Raw genomic sequence first — 17,848 nt, forward strand, 5'->3', positions numbered from 1 at the left:
ACTCTCGTAAATTTGTAAGAAATGTGCCATATGGGACTCCACATGGATATTAATTAGCCTAATAAAAAAATAACGTAATTACGTATTTTAAATATCAATCCCAATCTATTAAGTGAGTAAATATTATTCACCTGATTAAAACACATAAGAGGTATAAGGCAAAAAAATATTAAGCACTAAAATTTCCTTCCCTCTCCAATCTTCCGATAATGGCTTCTCTTTCTCTCACTATCAATTTTCTCCATTAAGTTTCGTTCTGACTTTTATTTTTTTTCCTAATAACCCTCGATTTGGGTTATTGTTACGATCCAATTTTCCTTACATTTGGTATCATGATGGCACCTAGTCTTAGGGACTAGGTAAACCTAATATTTACTGAATAACAACAATAATTAAATAATATCTAATAATTTTTGAAATAGAAATCTCTATAAATTTTACAATTCCCAAACCGGTAGTACAAGTCATAAGCTCTACAGAGTTTTGCTAAAAGTTTCTAAATACAACTGTTTGGAAATAAGGTAAACAATATGAATACAAAATAAGAAGGTGACTCTGAAGCCCGCGAATGCAGCAGCAGATTTACCTTGAGTCTCCACATCAACAATCCGCGCAGCTAGCTAATGATCAACTGACTTCGAAATACCTGGATCTGCACAAAAATATACAGAAGTGTAGTATGAGTACACCACAGCGGTACCCAGCAAGTATCAAAAATAATCTCAGCGGAGTAGTGACGAGGAACAGTCAAGAAACCTATTGGACTAAATAACCTGAATAAGTATAAGGGTAGAGACAATAAAGTACGATATCTATGAAATGACTCGCATAATGACAAATAATACGGTAATTGCAGTAAGAAGGGAAAATAATGGCTAACAGCGAAACACCATAATAATGACACAGTAGACGTACGGAAACACAGTCTAAATCCGATGATCACAAATAAATGAAAGGCAAATAACAACTCAACAAAACGACCTCTTTCACACCAGGTTTTAGCCAATAACTTCCACGAGGTACCGAACCTCAGAATATTCACAACTCACGGGTCCCAAATTCCTGAACCCTAACACTTAGCATCCTGTGCTCTCATTACAATTTATAACCGTACTGACGACTCACGTGCCAAATAGAGCCATCTTTCACATAGAAGGAAAATAAACAAGGGTGTACATCTATACTCAACGATATTAAGAAAACCTCTTAACCGATAAGAGTGCTTAACTACATATATGCTTGTGCAAGTGTTCTAAAATAGTTCATACCAGCTAGTAAGTATAGAAAAGAAATGGACAACACGTAGAATATTTTTCCACAACTTTTTTCGAGATAAAGCTCACACAGGTAAGTGTACCACTACACAAATATCAACAACAAGAATGCCCCGAGGCCATCACAAGCCATTACAAATCAATCCCTAATACAGCCCACCTTGTCTCGCCATGTGTGCAATAATAAAGTAAATGCCCGTCTTGTATCACCACACGTGCATATTAATATTTTTACCTTGTCTCGCCACATGCGCAACCCACATATATGTAGCCCATTTTATCACGCCGCATGTGCAAATATCAATATTAACAATAGCACGCAGAAACTTCGTGCAACCCAATAACACTATCATGGCATAAACCTCGTGTATCACAATACTAATAACCGCACGGCAGAAACCTCGTGCATCACAATAACAACAATTGCACGGAAAAAACCTCGTGCATCACAACAACAAGTAGGACATCAACAATGACAATAATACAAGGGTATGACAAATAAGTCAACTCAGAGATTCCAGAACTCAAAGAAACAGAGGAACTAATTTACAAGGAGTAGCCACAATCGGGAATGCTAGTCATAATAAGAACAGCTCACAAGAAAGGAAATACTATATAACAACGGTCCACAATATACAGTTCGACAACGAGGGAGCTAACACAAGTCGAATAATTTCAAATAAGGACAAGTCAACTAAAATATAGGATATCTAACTTCTTTTAAGGTTGGAAAATTAGTAAAGAGATACAACAAATTCAGCTAAGAAGAAGCAGCGAAAAGATAACCATAACCTCAATTAAGGCTAAATAATTACATAAGAGATAATAATAATTTCAAATAAAGATAAGCAGTTAGGGAAAGGATAACATGGCAATAGAAAGGTAACAATTTCAGTTAAGGCACATATGAATCAAATAAGCAGTAAGAGTGAATCATGAAGCAATTAATTCTAATTAAGCAGGTAGAGGTGAAACTAGTAATTACGAAGCGTAATCATAACAAGAACACTTGCATATTCAGTGAATACAAGGGCCTAAGAACCCTAAATGGCCAATTTTTCATAAATAAGTCCGAGCACGTACTCGTCACCTCGCGTACACGGACTACAATTAGCATAGAAGACTAAATCCTAAGGGGTAGTTCTCCCACACGAAGTTAGGCAAGATACTTACCTCAAAGAAGACATACAGATACTCAAAAATAAACTTCTCGGGGTGAAATGGCCTTCGGAAGGCTCAAATCAAACCAAAATAACTTCAAAGCACAAATAAAACTCATAAGAAACTATTCTGGATCATAAAGCCTCAATCTTTATCAAAATCTAAAAATCGACCTAAAAGTCGAACCCAAGACCCGCACCTCGAAACCTGACAAATTTTACAAAACTCGAACACCTATTCCGATACGAGTTCAACCATACTAAAATTATCAATTTTCGATACCAATTCTTCCCTCAAATCATGATTTTTCATTTTGAAAATTTTCTTCAAAAACCTCCATTTTTCCTTAACTCATGTGATGACCCAAAATATTATCTTTAAATTTAATAATTAATTATGTATTTTAAGACCCTGAAAAGTACTATTTATCACTCATCGACTTGCGTACGTAGTCCGTAAAATTTTTCGGAAAGTTTTTATATGAAAAATAGATTTAAAAGGTGAAATAGAGCTTTAAAACTCAACAGAGTTGTCTTTGGTCAATATTTTGAGCAAACTGACTCGGATCAGTATTTTGATAGCTCCAGTAGGTCCGTATAGTGATTTAGGACTTGGGCGTATGCCCGGAATCGAATTTCGAGGTCCCTAACCCGAGATATAGAATTTTGATGAAAAACTAAAAGTTTAAAAGCTTAATGATTTTAAGAATTTACTGATGTTGGATTTATTGACACCGGGTCTGTATTTTAGTTCTAGAGCCCGGTATAGGTCCACTATAATATTTATGACTTGTTTGCCGAATTTGGTGAGAAACGGAGTTAATTTGATGTGATTCGGACGTCCGGTTGTGAAAATATAAGTTTCAAAGTTTTATTGAAAATTTCCTTTGATTAGGGGTTCGATTCGTAGTTCTAGGTGTTATTTTGACGATTTGATCGCGTGAACAAGTTTGTATGATGTTTTAGGACTTGGTTGCATTTTTTGTTAGGAGCCCCGAGGGCTCAGGTGAGTTTCAGATAGGCTACGGTATGATTTCGGACTTAGAAAATATGGTTTTCTGCAGACTTCAGGCTTCTGGTGTGTTCTTCTTCCCGTGGGCGAAGGTACTCTTGCGAACGCGAAGAGTAAATTGGACTGGCACACTTTGTGCTTCGCATTCGCGACAGGGAGAATGCGTTCGTGAAGGGTTGAGGTGCGAAGCTTCGCGTTCGCGATTGAAGACTTGCGTTCGCGAAGGGAAAGAGGCTAACCAGGTAATTTGCCTTCGCGTTCGCGAAGGGAATCTCGCGTTCCTGAAGAACAAGCAAGGCAAGCTTTGCGTTCGCGAGATAGCCCTCGCGTTCGCTAAGGGTAAAATTAGATAGCCCAAATTTGTGCTTCGCGAACGCGAGGCACTGACCGCGTTCGCGAAGGGTAAAAATTCCAGAAACAGAACTTAAGTTCTGAAAAATGGGATTCGTCCCATTTTCAACCATTTTCTATTTTTGAGCTCGGGCAAGGCGATTCTTGGGCGATTTTCACGAAAAAACATTGGGTTAAGTATTACTTATCATATATTGATTATATTTCATGATTCCATACTCATTTACATCATGAATTCGTGAATTTATGGAAGAAAAATCAGATTTTTATAAAATCTTCCAAAAACGAAAATTTAAGATTTGAGGGTCCATTTGACATCGGAATTTGATAATTTTTGTATGGTTGGACTCGTCTCGGAATGGGTGTTCGGATTTCGTATGTTTTTTCGAGATTTGAGATGTGGGCCTCACTGTCAATTTTTAAAGTGAATTTCGGTTTTTTATCCGAAAAATTAGTAAATTCATATGGAATTAATTCATATGATTCGTATTGAGTATATCGAATTGTTTGTGAATAGATTTGAAACTTTTGGAGACAAATTTAAAAGGAAAAGTTATGGTCGAGTAATTGATTGGAATTTGCAAAGCGAGGTAAGTGTCGTGGTTAACCTTGACTTGAGGGAATAGGACCCTTAAACTATTTGTTATGTGAAATATATGTGAACGACGTATAGGCGAGGTGGCGAGTGTCTATACGTCGTCAAATTAATTTTTTTCTTAATTACTTGAAAAATCATAAATTGTTTTAAATCATTAATTAATTGTTATAAAAATTGTTTCTCTCCTATTCTTTGTCAAATATTAATTCTTGAATTCCTGCAATAATTGTTACATGTTATTTAATTTATGTGTCTTAATTGTTATTTGATATTTAGCATACTAAATATTAACTGCCTATTTTCTCCACTATTTTCACAATTAATTGTTAATTGCCATTGTTTGTTCATAAATAAATTATAATTATTGTGTGTCTTGATGCTTAATAGTTTTTCATTGAACGTGGTATTTATTGGAATAATTTTTATTACATTTATGAGTTGTTTAAAGTTATATTGGTGGAACGGGTTGCACGCCGCAACGTAAATGAAAGTATATCTATATATATTGGGGGATCAGATTGCACGCCGCAACAGACTTATTTAAAAGTCTATATTGGGGGATCGGATTACACGCCGCAACAGACTTATTTAAAAGTCTACATATACTTGATTAAAATAAATATATAGGAGGATTGAAAATGAATATGTTGTGTGAGATAGTTGCACGCTGCAACGGAAATTGATTGAAATAATAATTGGTTATGACTGCTGAGTTGGCTTCAACTATTATAAATAAGTTACCTAGTTTATTTTTATTATTTGTTGTTGTTACTAATATTGCATACATGTTAATGTAAGTGACCTACCTTAGCCTCGTCACTACTTCGTCGAGGTTAGGCTCAGCACTTACCAGTACATGGGTCGGTGGTACTGATACTACACTCTCCACTTCTTGTGTAAATTTTGGAGTTGGTCCCAGCGGCGTACCATAGACTTGTTCGGATTTAAGCTACTAGAGGAGACTTGAGGTATAACTATACGGCATCCGCAGTTTTGAAGTCCCCGTCTACTTTACTTTAGCTGTGTGTTTGTTTCCAGATAATTTTATTTTATTCAGACCTTTATTTATATTATTCTAGAAGCTCGTGCACTTGTGACACCAATTCTGGGATGATATTTAGACACCGTTATTTGTATGGGTTAATCACTACATTTCAAACCTTACTTCCGCATTTGTTTCTATTATTATTAATAAATTTAAAAATTATTTTAAAATAAATAATATTATTCTAACGTTGGCTTGCTTTGCAAGTGAAATGTTAGGCGCCACCACGGTCCAGAAGGTGGGAATTTCGGGTCGTGGCAACTCAAAATACAAATTAAATGATAAAAATAAAGACAAAATCATGGAATATAATAAATTCTAGGTGAAGAACACTTAACCAATCGATTTGCTTGAAAAATCCACAAAGAATCGCTCAAAACCGAGCTCCACAAGTCAAGATATGATAAAAATGGCCTAACCCTTGATTTGGAAAATATATTATGCTGCCCAGGTGATTATGCATCGCGAATGCGGAAGAAGAATCACGTTCGCGAAGAAGAAAAATAAGGGCTGCCAAGAAGACCCTTCATGAACGCGAGTGAAAGGACGCGAACACGAAGAACAAGGGACAGGAACCTACGCGAACGCGTAACGGGACACGCGAACGTGAAGTGTAAATGACCACCAGTGCCCAGGGCCTAGTTTTTACTACGCGAATGCGGAAAGGAGGATGCAAACGCAAAGAAGAGGATGTGCAGAGCTACGCGATCGCGAGACATACTACGCGAATGCGAAGAAGGAAAATGTGGCAGGTCAGCAGAAACCTATGCGAACGCAAAAGGCACTTCGCGATCGCGAAGTAGGACACCAGAAACCAGAAACCAGCAATCCAAAACCTAAAGAAATGGACCGTAGCCCAACCAAAACTCACCCGAGGCCCCCAGGACCCCGTCTAAATACACCAACAAGTTCCATAACCTAACATGGACTCGCTCGAGGTCTCAAATCACATCAAACAACGTCGAAACTACAAATCGCATCATGAATCAAACTTATGAACTTTCAAATCTTCCAACTTCTAAAACTCGCGCCGAAACCTAACAAATCAACCCGGAATGACGTCAAATTTTGCAGGCAAGTCCCAAATGACATAACAGAGTTGTTCCAACTCTCAAAATTTTATTTTGACCTCGATATCATCAAAGCCAACTATTGGTCAAACCTATCAACCTTTAAAACTTCAACTTTTTCAACTTTCCCCGAACTGCTCCAAATTACCCTACGGACCTCCAAATCCAAATCCGGACGCACGCCTAAGTACAAAATCACCATTCTAACCTGTTGGAATTATCCAAAACCCATTTCAGAGCCGTTTATATAAAAGTCAAATTGCAGTCAACTCTTACCGCTTAAGCTTCCAAAACTTGAATCCTCCTTCCGATTTGACTCTGAATCGTCCGGTAATTGAATTCAACCACGCACGCAAGTCAATGCACATAATACGAAACTTCTCAAGACCTTATGCCGCCGAACGGGACTTAAATTCTCAAAACGACCGATTGGGTCGTTACGGTTATTGGGTTATTTCCATTAAGACAATGATTATCTTCTTTCTGCAAAGTAATCAATTTGAATTGTTAGTATAAAATCGGTCACTATTGTTTGCCATTCAATCTCTCTTATTGTTAGTATTCCCTGTCAGTTCCATATCTTCCATATCCTACCGAAACTAATTACAGTCACCAACTTCATTCACTCCTTTCCACCCGAGGACAGAAGAAAGAGTTGCACGAAGGAAATAAGCGAGTGTACTTTTTAAATATATAATAGGATTTTTATGTGGGTTATCTTCCTTGCATTCTGAAAACTCCATTATTTTCATATATCTTGTTCTTAACAAGAGAGTGAGAATTTCACATTAAACCAGATGGAGAAATGGAGGAGAAAGGTGAAAAATGGAGAAGAAAGGTGAAAGAATGAAGAAGAAAAGTGAAATATAAAGAAAACGTGAAAAAAAAATACAAAATTTTAGAAAATATAAGGGCTAATTAGTAGTTAGACACTGTCTTGTGAGCCATTTTGATGGATTTTTCTAGCCTTCACGCGCTCTTTCACGAGTTGTTACACACATAAATAGCGAATGAGTTTTAATACGAAGGAGGATATAGTTCGGGGGATTTTTGAGGACAGACGATAGTTTAAGTAATAGGGAACTTACAAAAATATGATAGTTTAGACAGATTTTAGGATATTTACTCTTATATAAATTGTACTAATATTTAGGCATTAGTTTATAGATGCACATTGTGTTTTTTGCGTTCATACATCACACCATTTCTCTTGCATTGGCTCTTGTTTAGGTAGCAATAAAACTTTACCTTTGCGTATAGTTTAATTATTTTGCTAGTGTTATTGTTTCTTGAACGCGCTTTAGATGATTGGGTGATGCCTTTATGTATTTAACGCAATCTGATATTTGTGTTTTCATCGACGAACAAGAATCTGTCGTTGACTTAAGTATACATGTAGGCAATCTTTTTGCTTTTTATTTCATTATGTCAATTTTTATATTTTTGTATGCGCAGTTAAAGTTCTCAATAAATCATTCTCATCTGTGATTTTGTCTGTTATAATTAGAGGTCGTTTTATTAAAACCTCTAGATTGTCATGTTCATATATAATTAAATAGTACTATTACTTACCATGCAATTCCTTTATTTTTTACTTTATAGTGTATTTTCACGTATTAATTGACTTTCTGCTTCTGCTTCTGCTCTCCTTGGTTTTGTTGGTTCAAGTACTCCTTTATGCATCACTCGAAGTTCTAAAATTTATTTGCTTAATTATGCGTTGTTTCTCATTTATATCTATTCTGTTCCTATATTATTTTTTATTTATAAAAGCATGAAATTTAATTAGACACAAAATATTGGTCGACCTTTTTATCATTCATAAGTGTATTATGTGTTGGATAACATGAATTACAACTAATTTTAAAAAACTTCTTACTTTTTGGTATTTATTATTTGACATTTTTTGTTAATAGAACTTAAAAGTCTATTTGTATACGGTCGAAATGGATTTCAGCCTTGGCATGTCCGGTACGGTTCAAAGGGTGATGTATCGAAGTAAGATCCCGAAGGGGGGAACGAACTAACCTAGAGCCCGGGGAAGCCGGTCCGTGTTGAGATCGATATCATAATCAAATTCGAATAAGAATCGAACCATGGCGCGGGTAGATCTATCGTGCTGATAATTCAAAAATCAACCTACATCGACCTGGAATCCATCCGAGGGCTCGAACCAAGATCACGAGTTCGAGCCGAAATCAAGCTCGAACCAAAATTGAAGATTCTAAGCAAGATCGAGCTCGCAGATAAAGGCCGTTGTAATCTCACTAGAGGGAATCTTGGCAGAAATTATGGAAAAGCTGATTTATCATGGGTCTCCCAATGAATGTTTATTTTATTATACTTGGAGCCAAACCCTTTCACTATAAAAGGGCTTGTTTACCATTTCTTGAGGGCATCTTTTTTGAGACTTAAACGATCAAAAACTGTATTATTTCCTTTGTAAGGAAGAGAGATCATTCTAGTTTCTTAGATTGATTCTATTTTGTAAAATCCTAAATTCACTGTTCATAATCGATTCGCCTGGATTACGTTTTCTCCAACCTATATTCATCCTTTTATTTATCCTAGCATTCTATATTAAGTTGTACCACATATCTTCGGAACTGCGTATAAATTCAACTATATCCATTTTTCGGGAAAACAATTTGGCGCCCACCGTGGGGCCGAGGATAACAGTGGTCACTTATTTCCGAAAACACCTTCAATTCAGGTCTTTGAATAACCACCGACCGAATGGCTCCACCGACCGATTACGAAGCTGGCCTTCAAGATGAAACCAACAACTTAGCACTACCCGAGATTCGAGCCGAAATACCACTAGATGTCAATTCACAAATTACTTTGGAAGCAAACCAGCGTTCTGAACCGGAAAGAAGCATTCTGGGCGGTGCTCGATCCGTAGCCCAAGACACCCAAAACCCAGAGGAGATCGGGGCCAGCTTACGCATGATCTTCGAGATGCTGCAAGCCCAGCAATTAGCGATAGCTCGGCTACAGGGCCAAACTCAAGCACAAAGCAGGCCGGTTTCCAATCCACTTCGAGAGGTCCGGCAGGGGTTACTTCGAGAGGTCACCCCCAGAACAGAACTTGCCATAGTAAAATCTAACGAGCAGGAATCGGGGACTACTCCCGGAATTACTAAATTGCTCGAGGAACTCACAAAACGAGTCGAAGCCAACGACAAAAGGGTGGAAACGTATAATGCCAGGGTCGATCAAATTCCGGGGGCTCCACCAATGGTAAAAGGGCTTGATTCAAAAAAATTCATACAAAAGCCTTTTCCATCGAGTGCGGCACCGAAGCCAATCCCCAAAAAGTTCAGTATGCCCGAAATTCCCAAATATAACGGTACTACCGATCCTAACGAACATGTCACCTCTTACACGTGTGCCATAAAAGGCAACGATTTGGAAGATGATGAGATCGAATCTGTGCTATTGAAAAAGTTCGGGGAGACCCTCTCGAAAGGAGCCATGATTTGGTACTACAACTTACCACCAAATTCCATCGATTCTTTTGCCATGTTAGTAGATTCATTCGTAAAAGCGCATGCTGGAGCCATAAAGGTTGCAACGAGAAAATCGGACCTCTTCAAAGTAAAGCAAAGGCAGGGAGAGATGCTGAGGGAATTCGTATCCCGATTTCAAATGGAACGCATGGAATTACCCCTGGTCACCGACGACTGGGCCGTACAAGCTTTCACCCAAGGGTTGAACGAGCTAAGTTCGACAGCATCACATTGGCTGAAGCAAAATTTGATCGAGTATCCGGCGGTAACTTGGGCAGATGTGCACAACCGATATCAATCAAAAATTAGGGTCGAGGATGATCAGTCGGGGACCCCGTACGGACCTGTTCGTCAGAACAGGACAGTTATTAATCAAAAGCAGATCGACAGAGAGCAAAGGTCAAATAGAGACCGATATCGACCGTACGTCACCGATCGAGTAAACAATGGTTCAACACGCAACGCAGTTCCGAACAGTCACAGAATTGATCGGGGACAAAATTCTCGGGGGCTTATGAGTAAGAGCGGCTTCAACAAATATGTTGAGCCTATAGAAGCACCTCGACTATCAGAATATAACTTCAGCGTTGGCGCATCCGCTCTCGTGTCGGCCATCGGACGCATCGAAGACACTAAATGGCCTCGACCAATGCAAACCAATCCTGCCTAGAGAAATCCCAATCAAACGTGTGAATATCATGGTACCCATGGCCACAGAACGGAAGATTGCAAGCAACTAAGAGAGGAAATAGCTCACCTATTTAACAAAGGGCATCTTCGGGAGTTTCTGAGTGATAGGGCAAAGAGCCATTTTAGAAGTAGGGATTTCAGCAAGCAGAACGAGCAAGAAGAACCACAGCACGTTATCTACATGATCATCGGCGGAACCGATACCCTCCCGGGGACAAAACATCGATGGTGAGGGAAAAGCGATCTCGGACTCAAGACTACGCACCCATGGGGACTTTGTCCTTCGGTGATGAAGATGCAGAGGGGGTCATCCAACCTCACAACGACGCACTGGTAATATCCGTACTCGTAAATAAAACTAAAATTAAGCATGTGTTGATCGATCCAGGTAGCTCGGCCAATATCATCCGATTGAAGGTAGTAGAGCAGCTCGGCCTGCAGGATCGGATCGTACCTGCAACTCTGGTCCTAAACGGGTTCAATATGGCATGCGAAACCACCAAAGGGGAGATAGCCTTACCAATAAACGTGGCCGGAACTGTCCAGGAAATAAAGTTTCACGTGATCGAAGGCGATATGAGGTATAACGCCCTTTTCGGAAGGCCATCGATCCACAACATGAGAGCCGTGCCTTCGACCATACACTAGGTCCTCAAATTTCCGGCGTCGGGAGATGTCAAAATGGTATACGGAGAGATATCAGCCGCAAAAGAAATGTTCGCCGTCGACGAAGCCAAACCAATGTCCTCACTTTCGCCGATAAAAGGATCGGGCCCGGAAGGAGAACGGGACACCAAATAGCAATCACAGACAGCGACTTCAACCCAGCCAAACAACCAGAAAGTCAAAGAGGATGGGGACCAAAGGGTCCCTCGATCTTTCGTAATTCCCGATGACTCTGATGCCACAAAATCGACGATCGAGGATCTAGAGCAAGTCGTATTAATCGAGCGCCGGCCCGAGCAAAAGGTATACTTGGGAACGGGGTTGAGCCCCGAACTCAGGAAGAAACTCGTTCAATTTCTTATCAATAACATCAATTGTTTCGCCTGGTCCCATTTAGATATAACAGGGATCCCGCCGGACATAATGACACATCAGCTAAGTTTGGACCATAGGTTCAGACCGGTGAAGCAAAAAAGAAGACCCCAGTCCGATAGAAAGAACGCCTTCATAAAGGACGAGGTAACCAAACTTCTCAAAATAGGGTCCATTCGGGAGGTAAAATATCCCGAATGGCTAGCAACGTAGTTGTAGTCCCTAAAAAAGGGGACAAACTTAGAATGTACGTGGACTATAAGGATTTGAACAAAGCATGCCCCAAAGATTCTTTTCCGTTGTCCAGCATCGATCACATGATTGATGCTACGGCCGGCCACGAGATCCTCACTTTTCTCGATGCCTATTCCGGGTATAATCAAATACAGATGAACCCGGAGGACCAGGAAAAAACCTCATTTGTCACCAAATATGGAACGTATTATTATAATGTGATGCCCTTCGGGCTAAAAAACGCAGGGGCCACTTACCAACGCCTAGTGAATAAAATGTTCGAAGAACAAATAGGAAAATCAATGGAGGTTTATATTGATGACATGTTAGTCAAATCCCTTGCGCGCAGAGGACCATTTAATTCATTTGCAGGAAATGTTCGAGATTCTGAGAAAATACAAAATGAAGCTCAACCCCGAAAAATGTGCCTTGGGGGTCGGTTCGGGCAAGTTCCTCAGTTTTATGGTATCACATCGGGGAATAGAGATTAACCCCGACAAAATCAGGGCCGTCAAAGACATCACCGTCATAGACAGCGTGAAGGCCGTGCAAAGACTAACGGGTCGGATCGCCGCCCTAAGCCGATTCATATCGAGATCATCCGATCGAAGTCATGAATTTTTTTCTCTACTAAAAAAGAAGAACGATTTTTCTTGGACCCCGGAGTGCCAATAAGCATTAGAAGGACTAAAATGATATCTATCAAGCGCACCACTGCTTCACACTCCAAAAACTGATGAGAAACTTTGTTTGTACTTGGTAGTATCGGAAGTCGCCGTAAGCGGTGTCTTAGTTAGAGAACAGCAAGGTACGCAATTCCTAGTTTATTATACAAGTCGAACCTTAGGAGAGGCGGAAACTAGATATCCGCTCCTAGAAAGGTTGGCGCTTGCACTGATAAGCGCCTCAAGGAAGTTAAGGCCATACTTCCAATGTCACCCCATATGCGTATTGTCTACTTACCCACTTCGTAATATTTTGCACAAATCCGAGTTATCAGGCCGACTGGCCAAATGGGTCGTCGAACTCAGTGGGTACAATATAGAATATCGACCCTGCACGGCCATCAAGTCTCAAGTCCTAGCAGACTTCGTGGCCGATTTCACACCAGCCCTCGTACCCGAAGCCGAAAAAGAACTGTTGAAATCAGGTACATCATCAGGGGTATGGATCCTTTTTACGGATGGGGCTTCAAACGTAAAGGGGTCCGGGCTGGGCATAGTTTTGAAACCACCCACGGGTGGCATTATTAGACAATCTATTAAAACTATCAGGTTGACTAACAACGAGGCCGAGTACGAAGCCATGATTGCAGGTCTCGAGCTAGCTAGAAATTTGGGAGCAGAAATCGTTGAAGCTAACTGCAACTCCTTGCTGGTGGTAAGTCAAGTAAACAAAACTTTTGAAGTTCGAGAAGGTAGAATGCAGAGGTATTTAGATAAACTGCTTATTACTTTGCGCCATTTCAAACGATGGACTTTACGACATGTGCCACGGGAACAGAATAATGAGGCCGACGCACTGGCAAATTTGGGGTCATCGGTCGAGGTAGATGATATGGGCTCGGGGAATGTAGTTCAACTTTTGAGATCGGTAATCGAAGAAGGGCACGCCGAAATAAATTCTACAAGCTTAACCTGGGATTGGAGAAACAAGTATATCGAATATTTGAAAAACGGAAAACTCCCATTGGACCCTAAATATTCCAGAACCCTACGGACCAAGGCTGCTCGATTCACTCTGGCTTCAGATGGAACACTGTACCGAAGAACGTTCGACGGACCATTGGCGGTATGCTTGGATCCGGGGAATGTCGATTATGTCCTACGGGAAGTGCATGAGGGTACTTGCGGGAATCACTCTGGAGCCGACACATTAGCCCAAAAAATAATCAGAGCAGGGTATTATTGGATCGATATGGGCAAAGATACGAAGGAATCCGTTCGTAAATATGATAAATGTCAAAGGTTTGCACCAATGATCCACCAGCCCGGAGAACAACTCCACTCGGTCCTATCCCCATGGCCTTTCATGAAATGGGGAATGGATATCGTCGGCCCTCTGCCATCAACCCCAGGTAAAGCCAAATTCATTTTGTTTATGACTGACTATTTTTCTAAATGGGTTGAAGCACAGGTGTTCGAGAAAATAAGAGAGAAAGAAGTTATAGACTTTATATGGGATCATATCATATACCAGGTCGGGATACCCGCCGAAATAGTATGTGACAATGGAAAGCAATTCATTGGCGGCAAAGTAACAGGATTCCTCGAAGACCACAAGATAAGAAGGATACTGTCAACGCCGTACCACCCCAGTAGGAACGGGCAGGCCGAATCAACGAATAAAACTGTCATTCAAAACTTAAAGAAGAGATTGAACGATGCTAAAGGGAGATGGAGAGAAATCCTACCCGAAGTCCTTTGGGCATATCGGACAACATCAAAATCCAGTACGGGGGCGACCCCGTTCTCCTTAGTATATGGATCCGAAGCATTGCTACCAGTCGAGGTTGGTGAACCCAGTGCCAGATTTTGGTTCTCGACGGAAGAATCAAATAACGAGGCTATGAACACAAGCCTCGAACTATCGGACAAAAGGCGAGAAACTGCCCTCGTCCGGATGGCCGCCCAAAAGCAGCGAATCGAAAGGTATTATAATCGAAGAACCAAGCTCTGCCATTTCAAGCCAGGGGACTTAGTGTTGAGAAAAATTACCATCAATACCCGGAATCTGAATGAAGGGAAGCTAGGACCGAATTGGGAAGGACCATATCAGGTACTCGAGGATATCGGAAAGGGGTTGTACAGGATCGACGTTATAAACGGCAAACAGTTATCAAGCAACTGGAATGTATCACATCTAAAATGGTACTACTGTTAAGGTACAACCTTTCCATATTCGTTTATATCTCAAAACTGATCCCTGCAGAAGTCCGAACAAGGGACGGATCTCTCATCAGAAAGCACGCGTTACACTCTTTTTTCCTTATACCGGTTTTATCCCAAATGATTTTTTCGGCAAGGTTTTTAATGAGGCAACCACTGGTCGTGCAGCATTTATAATGATATCCGAGGCCTCGTAAGAGAGTTACTTCACAGCAACAGGGTCCCGACAGGAAAACTGTAAAGAGCCAAATGGTCGAAGCAAGCCATGCTCATATAAATTGGCCCGAACCCGGACGTGTATTAACATGCGAATAATTAAGATATAATGCGACCATTAGGCCTATGGGCTATTTTTCATTTCGAGTTCAAGCAAACACTCACTCGACCAAATAGCCTACGGGCAACATCAGTTCGAGTTCGAATCATTTACTCGACTAGGCCTACGGGCTATTTTTCATTTTGAGTTCGAGTAAACACTCACTCGACCAAATAGCCTACGAGCGGCATCAATTCGAGTTCGAATCATTCGATCGACCAGGCCTACGGGCTATTTTTATTTCGAGTTCGAGCAAACACTTACTCGACCAAATAGCCTACGGGCTGCCTCAATCCAGGTTCGAATCATTCATTCGACCAGGCCTACGGGCTATTTTTCATTTCGAGTTCGAGCAAACACCCACTCGACCAAATAGCCTACGGGCTGCATTAATTCGAGTTCGAATCATTCACTCGATCAAGCCTATGGGCTACATCAATTCAAGCACAAGCAAACACTCGCTCGACCATCAAAAGCCTAAAGGGCTATATTACCCTAAGTTTTAGTAAACGCTCGCTCGGTTGCAGAGACCACGAGGTTCAAGTTTGATTAAGCGGTTTAAATCATAGAGATATGCCTATACACAAAATTTATCTACATAGGTGGCTACAAAAAAAAATTTAAACAGGAGCGGTCTCTTCTTTATCAGGTTCCCCCCGTTCTCGGATCCGCTTTTGCTCCCATCGTCGTTGTCATCATCATCGGAAACCAGAGCTTCAGCATCAGCTTCGAGTTCTTTTGCCCTTTTTATCTCTTCTGTGAGATCGAAGCCGTGAGCATGAATCTCCTCGAGAGTTTCTCTCCTGGATCGGTACTTAGCAAGTTCGGTGACCCAATGCGCCTGACCATTGGCGGATTCGGCTTCCTCTCTTGCCTGAACTTGGGCGGCTTCAGCATCAGCCCGATAGACGGCCACGAGCGCATCCGCATAGGTCTTTGCCTTTTTAGCATCGGATTCGGCCTTGGCGAGTACTGAGGCCAACTGAGCCTCGAGCTCCTCAATTTTTCTTGCTTGAACCAGGCCCTTTTCCTTCATTTTCTGAAGTTGGGTTTCAGACGATGATAACTGGGCTCGAGCAGTCTCTTTTTCTACAGCAAAGCGGTCCATACCTTCTTTGCACCGCAAGGATTCTATCCTTATCACATCGACCTCCTCACGCAGCTTCCCTATCATCTCGATTTTTTGCTGCAGCTGTGAGACCGAAATGTTAGCTACCATTCTGGTATCGAACCCATAGGCTTTCAAAAGCACCATTACCTGCTCAGACAAATCATTCTGGTCTCGATAAGCCTTGGCCAGCTCGGCTCGGAGATCTTTTATTTTCTCCTCTCTCTGTCCTAAGGAAAGTTTGAGAGAGTTCCTCTTATCGGAAGCACGTTTCAGGTCGGCTGCATATCGATGCAGCTCATTCTGGGAATGAGAACATTGTTCTCGATGGACCGCCGCAGCGTACGAAGGAACAAGAAGCGAAGTTAATGAAAGACAAACATAAAGGCAATACCAACAAAAAGATTTTTGAAATACTCACCTGGTTCAAAGCTTGCCGCAAAACCGTGAAAAAGATCTGATTCATCACCAGCACCGGCACCGGCAACATCCTCGATACCAGTAAATAGGTCACGAAACGGATCCTCTTCATCGTGAGGCCTGTCTAGATCGAGGGCCCCCAGAGCTTGAGCTTCCCGAATCACCCCTGCGGAAAAAGCAGGAAAGGTAGGCGAGTCCTCGATCGCTGCTGCCCCAAGTGACTCGCTCGGAGCATTCCCCTCGGCTTGGAGAGGTTCGAAGGGCTCTTCGATTGTAACCCCTGACGTTTGGTTCCGATGAGAGGCGTCTTCAACATCCGATAGTTCGGGGACTCTACCAGAACCTCTCTCCGGTATATGTTCAGATCGAGACGGAGCCCCATAGGGCATCATCGATCCAGCCGGCGTTGAAGCATCGGTGTCTCTCTTCGTCCGGACTGCCAGCATGGACTCATTATCCTCTTCCTCTTCTTCCTCATCCCTTAGGCGCAAAACGGATTCTACGGTCAAAGGAATAACATTCTTGTTCGGCTTATGAGCCGTCCTCTTCTTCGGTTTTGGATATTCAGGCAACGAAGCTCTCTTCCTTTTATTTTCCTTCACCAGCTTTGGAACGAAGGTCGAAACATCCTCCTCATTAGACAGAGGTCTCAAGAATGCGACCTTACCCAAACCTGCATATGGAAAACCTTATAAAAAATATCGAGAAATGCCTCGTTAGAGTCCGAGAAATGAGCTTACCGTAATTTTTGGCCTTCCACCGACCCTTAGACAAATCACGCCATGAGTGTTCGGAGTATGTGAAAGTCGAAACAAGATCCCGTACCCAATTCTTGAGGTCGGGAACCGCTTCGGGCATCCAGGGAACCGCTACATCACGAAAAGAGGAGTGTCGATAAGAGAACAAATGAAAAAACAAAACAGAAGCAATAGAAAAATCACACTTACGTTTCAAATTCCACTCCTCGGGAAAGGGCATCTTTTCAGTCGGGATCAGGTCCGAAGTCCTTACTCGAACGAACCTGCTCATCCAACCCCGGTCCCTGTCCTCGCCAATACTCGAGAACAAAGGCTTGGTAGCCCGACACTGGAGTTTTATTAACCCTCCCCGAAAAAGTCGGGGACGGTATAGT

Source organism: Nicotiana tomentosiformis, chromosome 12, assembly GCF_000390325.3.
Source record: "Nicotiana tomentosiformis chromosome 12, ASM39032v3, whole genome shotgun sequence".
NCBI classification, from domain to species: Eukaryota; Viridiplantae; Streptophyta; class Magnoliopsida; order Solanales; family Solanaceae; genus Nicotiana; species Nicotiana tomentosiformis.